This window comes from Phascolarctos cinereus, unplaced genomic scaffold, assembly GCF_003287225.1.
Source record: "Phascolarctos cinereus isolate Bilbo 61053 unplaced genomic scaffold, phaCin_HiC Scaffold_726;HRSCAF=1367, whole genome shotgun sequence".
NCBI lineage: Eukaryota > Metazoa > Chordata > Mammalia > Diprotodontia > Phascolarctidae > Phascolarctos > Phascolarctos cinereus.
This window is the reverse complement of record NW_027556098.1, coordinates 347,295,885-347,305,549: the sequence shown is the minus strand read 5'-3', so window position 1 is coordinate 347,305,549 and position 9,665 is coordinate 347,295,885. Positions and strand designations below refer to the sequence as shown.

Below are 9,665 nucleotides of genomic sequence, written 5' to 3'. Positions count from 1 at the left end.
ATATAAACTTATAAACTGACACAAAGTGAAATTGGCAGCCCCAGGAAAAGAAAATACACAGACTGCAAAAGAGTACTGGAAAGAATGATGATCAAAGAAATAGAAACAAGACCGGGGAATTACAATGACCAAGCCTGAGCCCCTAACAGAAGGATATATGCCTCCCCTCCTTTGTAGCACACTTTGGGGCTGGGGACGTGGAACACCGTATATCAGGTAGGATTTTTCACATGTCAGTTGTGTTTGTTGATCTGGATTTTTTTCCCCCTTCTTTCGTATTTTTTGCTAGAGGGGATGGGCTCCTGGGAGAGTGTTTTGGGTTGAGCCTGACTCAGGACAGTCTCGTTGTAATTCCAGTTTGATGTGAGAACATGAAGAAACACTCATTCAGCAGTTAACAGGAAGAGACTTCCTTAGCCATAGCAGCAGAAGGACATTCGATAAGGATTCACTGAGGAACATCTCAAGTTGATGCAGCCAAACTAAACCCCTCAGCCTCTGAGTTGCCCTCAGTCGTCTGCTAGCCAAGCATCAAAGTCCACCTTGGAACTCCCTGTGACTGTTCCATACTCTGGAAACCAGGAGGTGTATTTCAATAGTCTGAAACTTGAGTTTCCTGGGGCAGTTAAAGCCTGAGGTGTTTTCACTGCATTGTAAGGAAAAAATAGCTTGACCAGTCTTGAGAGTAGGGATATTGCTCCTAATACATGTAAGCTGGGGTGAAAGGTTTATTCAGAAATGTAGGTGATAGAGCTTCATTTCTTGACAAAGACATCTCCATGAGGTGTCTCACTTCCTCTCTTCTCATTTACCTCTGAACCCCCTGCAATCCTCATCATTCAACTGCACCTGTTTCCTCCAAAGTTGCCTATGACTGACTGACTGCCAAATCCAATGACCTTTCTCTCCCTTTTTATACTTCCTGACTTCTGAGCTGCCTTTGACGCCCTCTCCTCCTTGACTCTCCCTGCTCTCTAGGTTTTAGGGACATTGCTCTCTCCTGGTTCTCCTTCTGACGGGCTGCTCCTTCTCAGGCTCCTTTACTAGATCTTCATGGAGGTTTCATTCACTGATCGTTGGTGCTCCTCAATACTTTTTCCTGAGCACTCTTCTCTTCTTCTTCTGTGCTGTGTCACTTAGTAATCTTGATTCAGATGGATTTATTTATCATTTCTATGCAGATGATTCCCAGCCTTAAGCTCTGTCCTGAGTTCCAGTTCTGAATTGCTGATCTTTTTTAGATATCTTCAACGGGGTGTCCCACAGGCATCTTAATCTCCCTATGTCCAATGTGAACCCCTCCCCAAACCATTTTGAATCCCCGTCACCTGAGAAAGGCCTAAGACCAGGACTGGCCAATCAGGGGAAGTACATTTTGACTCACTCTGAGCTTAACCTACCAGAATACCTTGCATGCTCTGGCATAACAAACATGTTTTAGCTTTGCTCTCTGAGTAAACTCAAAATGCGCCTTCCTGTATCAGCAATTATAAGGCTGAATGGAGATGACCAGGAGTATTCTTCTGCCAAGGACAAGATGTCTTGACCCAGACACTATGTTGAATAATGGGACTTTTCTTATCTTGATAGTATATAGATACATGTTATGTTATATTATATCATGTCATGTTAGTGATAGAAGAAACACAGGCATCCTGAGCAAGGAAGGAAGGGAGGGGTGAGAGGGAATTGCTCTGAAGATGTAAAATCCCCCTTTGTCTATCTGTCCTCCCTCCCCAAGATGGTGCACAATCTGATATAGGCTATATATATACATATATGTACATTCCTATTAAACATATTTTCACATTAGTGATGTTGTAAGAATTAGAACCGATAGGAGGAACCACCAGAAAGACGAACCAAAACACAACAGAAGAAAAAAAATAGCAAATAGTATGCTTCGATCTGCATTCAAACTCCATACTTCTTTCTTTGGATGTGCATAGCATTTTCCATCATGAAGCCTTTGGAGACGTCTTAGATCCTCGTATTGCTGAGAAGGGTTAAGTTTATTAATATTAGTCATCGCACAATGTGGCTGTTACTGTGTACAACGTTCTCCTGGTTCTGCTCACTTCACTCAGCATCAGATCATATAAGTCTTTCCAGGTTTTTCTGAAGTCAGCCTGTTCATCATTTCTTATAGCACAATAGTATTCTATCACATTCATATACCACAACTTGTTCAGCCATTCCCCAATTAACGGGCATTCCCTCAATTTCCAATTCTTTGCCACCACAAAAAGAGCTGCTGCAAAAAAATTTTGTGCATATGGGTCCTTTTCCTATTTGTATGATCTCTTTGGGATACAATCCTAGAACTGCTATTGCTGGGTCAAAGGGTATGCACATTTTTACAGCCCTTTGGGCATAGTTCCAAATTGCTCTTCAAAATCCACTCCCTTCTTTTTTTTTTTTTTTTGATTGGGCAATGGCGGTTAAGTGACTTGCCCAGGGTCACACAGCTAGCAAGTCCCTTATTTTCCATATGCGTGTTTTATAACCTTCCGGTCTGACCACAGTTCTGGTTTAACCAGTTCATTTCCTGTTCATGTATAGTTCCAGCTAATGGCTAGCATCCAGGTTTCACAAGCTTGTTCCTTTGGTCCAAGCTATTTTCTTATGGACCCCTTGGTATTTTGTAAATGTGTAGTTCCTGTGGAAAAATAACTCTTCTATTGCTTCTTACAAGAACAACTCTTCCCCTCCCCCTCCTATTCTCTTTGCTTATCAGTGAAGTGATGAGGAATCCATCTGGGGGTCCTATTGTCCTGAAAGAATTCATTCAGACAGTTTACAAGTTAAAGAAAGGCATTTACTGGGGAGATGCACCCAAGCAGGCCTGCTTCCACAGGGGAGAAACAGAGCATAGGCCTTGCTCCCCGTAGGAAGCAAAGGCAGTTAGCCAGCCTAGAAGTATGGTTTAAATACAATTTTATGGAATGGGGGGGAAAGGGGACAAGAGAGTGGGAGGAGCAAGCATGGCTCCAAAATGCCTGGAATATCAAGTAGTCTGGAGGTGCTTTTATCATACAGATAAGCAAAGAGAATAGGAAAGGGGAGAGGAAGAGCTGTTCTGGAAATGCGGTGTTTTGTGAAAGCACACAGGTAAGTTCAAGGTGGGGGCCTCAATGCACTGTGTTCTTTGATCACTTTTATGGCTGGTCACCCCCCCGCATCTTATCTCATATCTCACATCCTGCATCCTGCTTGCTCCATCTGCTTCAAGCACTCCTTTCCACCTCATCTGAAAGACACGGATGAGAGCTTGTAGCCTAGTATTGGGTAGGACAGCCAGTCACAGGAGGACCCCTAGAATCCTAGGAGTGGGGGTATGAACTGGATGAGTGGGGCCCAAGGGGTTGTTACAGATGTGAGAGATGGCCTAAAGTGCAGTTCCCTCAGGCCTAAGTTATACTTTTCTAGAAAGCCCTGAGTTGAGTTTCCCCTTTCCCAAAAATCCACATCAGCACAGACAGTTCCTGGTCCCTCCCACTTCCTGGCACACGCCTACATCTAGTTCCCAAATGTTTGCTTCTCTTGGGTATTAGTTGCCGCATTTAGATTATATGCCTTGAATATCCAGCCAGTGGGGAAAAGAGGTGAGACAGTGGGAGGGGGCACACGTTAGGGCTATAAAACTTTGCTTCCCACAGCCAGCGGGGGGACCCCCTGGCTGTTACTGCTTGAGCAGCAAGGGCTGTGCCCTTTCTCATGAGAAAGAGTAAAGACCTCTTCTGATCTCTGATTCAGACTCCGAACTCTTTAAAATAGATTGCAATTGATATTTGTTGTTTCACCTGGCCTAGAGAGCCAGTCCTTGTAACAAAGAATTTAAAAGGAAGAAAGAAAAAGAGGAAGAAGAAGGGAGAAAACAGAACAATCAATATTCAAAAAATAATATTCTATGTGATGTTCCATATCCCTGAACTGGGAGATCTGAACCAATGTGTGTGTCAGTGAGAGGAGGGAGATGTGTTGTCATATTTCTTCTTTGAAGATAGACTTTTGGTCCTTAACAACACACAGTTTTCCTTTCGGGTGTGTTTTGTTCCTATTTTTCCTATTTTCTGTGGGCCCCATAACAACCCTATCAGTTGGGAACAAAGGACTATTTATCTCCTATTTACAGAGGAGGAAACAGCTTTTAACTTAATCTGTTGATTAATCCCTTAGCTATTAAGGGAGCAATTCAAATTTGAACTTGGGTCTTCCTGACTCCAAGCCCTGCACCATCTGTGTACCAAGCTGCTTAACTGCCTAGATTTATAACTGAAAGAGACCTAAGGGGACACCAGGTCTAGTCCCTTTACTTAGTAGCTCTCTAAATTAAGGCCCATGGAGGGTAAAGGGACTTCCCAAGGTCCCACAGGCACTAATGCTGAGGGGAAGGATGTGAACACAGGTCCTCTGACTCCAAAGAGAGTTTCTTTTTACTAGAATAATTTATAGGGGAGGACATTAAGATTCAGACAGGGAAGGGTCTTGTACAAGGTCACACAGCTCTGCCAGAGCCAGACCTCAAACTCTGAACACCAAGTGCAATGCTTGTTCCATTGTACTGGACATACTGATTGTCATAGTCTCAGCATTGGGAGGGCATCCCAGCCCTCAACAGAAATCCCCTTTCCAATATCCCCAGCAAGTCCCCATCCAGCCTCCACTGAGAGACTCCAACTCAGTTCTCCTAACTCTAAGACTGCTCTTCTGTTCATACCATGCTGCTTCCCAAGACGAATCCAAGAAATGGACGATGAACGGGAAACAGCATGACTGGTTTGTAAACAAGCTGGCAGAGATGCCACTTCTGACACTCCTTTGTATAACACAGCAGCTCACATGCAAGAGTTGACTTTTTAATGACAATTCAAAGATTTCCTTTGGCAAGTAGGACCGTGTGTCATCAGAGACGGAAAAGACACAGAAATATGTCTAGGGGATCTGAAGGAAAGAGAAACAAAGATCTGGGAATAGCGTAGGGCTAAATGAGAGGCACAGGGTAAGTGATTAAGAAGCCACTCCCATAACTAGTGATCTGCCAATGGATTGTTCCAGTTTTTTTCGGTAAATGCAAGATGAATAGCTAGAGGGAGAACAGACCTTTCTCTTCCTGATGGTATGAATTCTCTACCCTTTTCTGACTGAGAAGGAGCCTAGAAGACTGTTGATTATTCAGTAGAAACCAAGGTGAGTCACAGAGCCTTCAAAAGAAGGTCCCTGTCTAACCTCAGGGTGAGTTGGGGGACCTCTTTTGTCAGAAGGTACTTTATTCCCAAGGGCTTGTGTTCATTCTCAAGGTACTCACCCTTCTCTGGGCTGCAGATCTTTTTCTGAAGCTTGGGAAGTGCAGCTGAGTCAGCTGTTAATCAGCCCCTCTGAGCACAGTGTCCAAGAGGCAGATTGAATTGTGAGAGGGAGTGGGGGAGGCAGCCTGGCAAACTGGACACAGGATTAGTCTTGGATCCAAGAGTCCTGGGGTTATGTCCTGGCTCTGCTACTTAGTTGCTGTGTAACCTTGCAGAACTACTTTTCCCCCTCTATGCCTCACTTACCTTAAATAGCAGCAAATGGCTGGCTCGTGAAAATGCCCTACACCCAAGCTGAAAAAGATGCTGTTGTTCAGTCACATCCAGCTCTTTGTGACCCTTATTAGCTTTTTTTTTTTTTTGGTAAAGGTACTGGTGAAGAGGTCTAGAGGTTAAGAGGTTTGGGGGTGCTGCTGGGAAACCCCAATGTTGTGATGCCAGGCCCTGCCTGAAAGAATTCAACTCAAATCTTCTTCTAGCCAGAGGAAAAGTTTATTAGTGATAAATCACATAGGCCAGATGATGCCGAGTGGGCATGAGAAAGTCTCAGCCTTTTGGGCATGAGATTTTCAGTGTCTGAATGGGGGCCAGGGTGAAATTTTTGTACTCTGAAGTAACTTTGGGTGACCAGAGAAGGGGGCTGGGAAAAGGGTCTAGGTAAGAATTCTGATTGGGAGGTCTGAGAGATTAAGTAAACAATGGGAACCTGGAAGTTTAAGTGTTTTATGGGGCCTGTAATGAAGGGAACTGTAAGGCATCTGAGTAAGGTCAAAAGGTGGGGCTCTGGCTTTCAAAGGGAGATAAGGAGCTATGATTGTAGACAAATGGGAGCCAGATTCCCTCTGGGACAAGGGGTGAAGGTCTCTGCTTAAGCTCACACTCCATCACTGGAATGGTTTGCCATTTCCTTCTATAGCTCCTTATACAAATGAGGAAACTGAGGCCTATTGGTTTAAGTGACTTGCCCAAGATTGCATAGCTATTAAATATCTGAGTCCAGATTTGAATTCATGAAGAGGAGTCTTCCTGACTCCAGTACCAGCACTTTATTTACTCTGCCATCTACCTGCCCCTGTTGACCTATAAACAGTGATAAATAAAGGGTTGTTTCCTGCTTTCTTTGTTTTCCTTCCATTGAGGCAGCCATATGGTGCAGTGGATAGAGTGCTGGGCACTTGGAGTCAGGAAGGCACAAATTCCAATCTGACCTCTGCAGAGATGCAATATTAGTGTAGGGGGGAAGACTTTCCTGATAGCGATGTCATTTTAATGCCAAATGTAAGGGGGCTGATCTGTTCTAACTTGATCTGCCAAGTGTAGGGATACAGACCCTCCAAGACAGTACTGAGATTCCTTAAGAAAGAGCTTGCCAGCTTGGCTGTATAATAGGTTCATTAGGGTGTGTTAGGTTAATTGGGTGGTTTGGGGGAGTTTGCTCATGAGACCCAGTCCTTGGCAGCAAGAAGACAAAATGATGTAATGGATCCCTGCACCAAATTCAGGCCAGGTCAGCTGTATATAGGAACAGAATAAAGAAGGAATTGAGGCAGGAATGGCTCAGGGTCATGTACAAATTTTCCCACAGGAAAGTTGGAGCTTCTTTTGCTGTTTACATTTACTCAAGGCAGTTTACATTATTTATGAGACTCTGGGTCTAGTAGGCTCTGGTCCAGCCCACACAACATCAGGCACTTACTAGCTATGCAATGACAACAATAGCACTTTAGCTCCCTGGTTCCTTGTGAAGAGGAAATGAGATAATAGTTGTAAGGCACATAAACAAATTGCTTAATACATAGGAGGGTGCATAGTAAATACTTATTTCATTCCTATTTTCCTTCTTCCTTCCTTTCCTTCCCTCCCTCCTTCCTTCTTTCCTTTTCTTCCTTCTCTTTTTTCCTTTCTACTCATCCTACTAATTCTGCCTCCCTGGGTTCTTGTGAGGCCAAAGCTGTATAGGCCTGAGAGCACTAAAGAAATGGGAGCTCCTGAGAAAAGGCAAACCAAACTTCTCCTCTCTGACCCATCCTCACTGACTGTGGTCTCCTGTCCTTCCATCATGGCCTTGCCCTACTTGTCTTAAACCTGCTCTTCCTATTCAAAGTGACCCACAATCCATTCATCTTTCTTTATTCTCTCATGTCCCACCTCCCTCCCTTCACCATCTTGTCTTTATTGTTAGATAGGTCACACATGCAGTGTTCTTCAACCCTGAATTCCTTGCCCCTTGTCCTCCTGCTCCTGCCTTGTAATCTTCAGCCCTGGGTTACTCCCATAATATGCTCTGTCTGCTTCTGCTCCTGTGATCTTGAGAAAGTCACCCCACCAGGCCAACTCAATTCCCTGCCAATTCTGATCTAATTTTCAATTTTTTCCCTTATAGACATAGGAAGATCCTTTATTTTTAATTGATTGATTCATTATCCCCCTCAGCAGCTGTTCCAGGTCTCTCTCCTTTAGCCCCAAGCTATTTCTGGATCCTTGTCTTTTATTCCTTCAACTCCAATAAACATATTACCTTGTCCTCTCCTCCTTACTCAAGACTCTGACAAAGATGTGGTCCTACCTGTCAAAGCTAAACCTTTAATTGTGCTGTTGATCCTGATGGGGTGCTTGGGTGCTTGTACTGGAACCCTAATTCCATGACCATGTTTCTCCCTAGCCTCAGGAAAACTATCCCTGGTAGTTTCTTCCCAGCCTAAGGACACTGTGCCTACCGTTATTCATGAGTGGGCCCCATCAAGACCCTTATCTCTCTCCCTGGTGCAGTTACAAACAGTACTTGAAGGAATTAATAGTTTGAACTGGCTTTGCACTGGGTCATAAAGATATTCTTACCCACTGGACTATCTATACTACTGCCTTACCTCATTATCTACATCCTGGACTCCCCATTATCTGTATTCTAGACCTAAGACATATGTATACTCCCAACATCTATCTTGTCAAATAAGACATTGACTGGTGGCAGACTGGACCACTCTCAGTTACCCCTAACCTCTAGTTAACTTAGTGATGTAGCAGGCCTAAAACCACACCTCCATGTGGCCCCTTTTCCTAGTGAACTCTGGGTAAAACACCTGCAAAGTATATTAAAAAAAGTGCATGTTCCTTTAAGAACTGACTGCTCCTTAACCATTCCCTAATCCCACCCTGAATCACCTAGTTAGCATATTTGGCACATGTTTTATTGTATTTTATCCTATATAAACTTTAACTGTATCCCTCTAAGGTCGCAGGTTCCTTAAGAATCCTTGCCTGCTATATAGTGTAACAAAAAACTTTTTGCCAACTTGACTTAAAGAATGCTTGAGTCGGTGAATTCATTCCAGGTAACCCCGTCCCATACTCCAGTCTTTGACAGGTCTCAACCTCTCAGACTGCAACAATCCCAGTCCTTCCTATCTCTTTTAGGAGCTTTCTCTGTCAATCAATAAAGGGCAGCTCAAATCTCAAATCATACACACACACACACACACACACACACACACACACACATACACATATATACATATGCATACATACATATATATACACATACATATACATACATACATATATACACACACATATATATACATATACATACATACATATATATACACATATATATACACACACATATATATATTTGTGAGAAACATGGTTCAGTAACTCACTGCTCCCCTAGAAACATACCATGTGAACTATATATATATATATATATATATATATATATATATATATATACACACACACATACATATACATAAAAACACATATATACTGATAATCATATATACTGATATACACATACATAAACACACACATATATCCATATATCTATATCTATATATATAAAATAAAGGCAAGAATGTGAACCAAAAAAGAAAAAAATGAGTTTTGTGGTTTGCTCTGATTCATTTCCTTTTTAACCCTCAAAGAATATTGCATTTCTGAAGGAAAAAAATGACACCTGAGGTAGAAACATCCTTTCAGATTTGATTAAGAAATGATAAACAATTTCAGACTGACAATCGGGAGCTGATGGGATTCAAATGAACTTTCTAACCCTAAGTCAGATAAAGACTTGGTACACATATTCGTGTAATCCATAACATTTTATTATGTACCTACTACATGTCAGGTGATTGCTATAGTGCAAATGGTATTAAGACAAAAATAAAATTCCTGATTCTCAAAGACTTTACTTTGATCTTTGTAATAGGATGAAGTTGATGAGGGTGGGGTCTGGACCCCAAAAAGGAAAAACCCTGGATTTTCCCACGTGGCCAAATCACTGGCATTCCCTGAGGCTATAATCCTATCAACTGGCCTTTTATTATCTCCTATGCCAAATCTCCCAATTCTGTTACC

General features: G+C 42.7%; 1 protein-coding gene across 13 annotated transcripts in view; it reads left to right on the top strand.

The window, feature by feature from the left end:
• The window catches only part of LOC110195228 (butyrophilin-like protein 2), a 55,031-nt gene that overhangs the window by 11,833 nt on the left and 33,533 nt on the right, over nucleotides 1-9,665 (top strand). The window contains exon 1 of one of the 13 annotated variants that reach the window (XM_020967875.2): nucleotides 4,507-5,190. The exons of 8 other annotated variants lie outside the window; for them this stretch is intronic. The gene's annotated coding sequence lies outside the window, so the exon portion shown is untranslated. Of the gene's footprint in view, nucleotides 1-4,506; nucleotides 5,191-9,665 lie in introns of those variants that run through there. 4 more of the 13 variants (XM_020967870.2, XM_020967869.2, XM_020967867.2 and 1 more) reach the window with 4 other exon arrangements.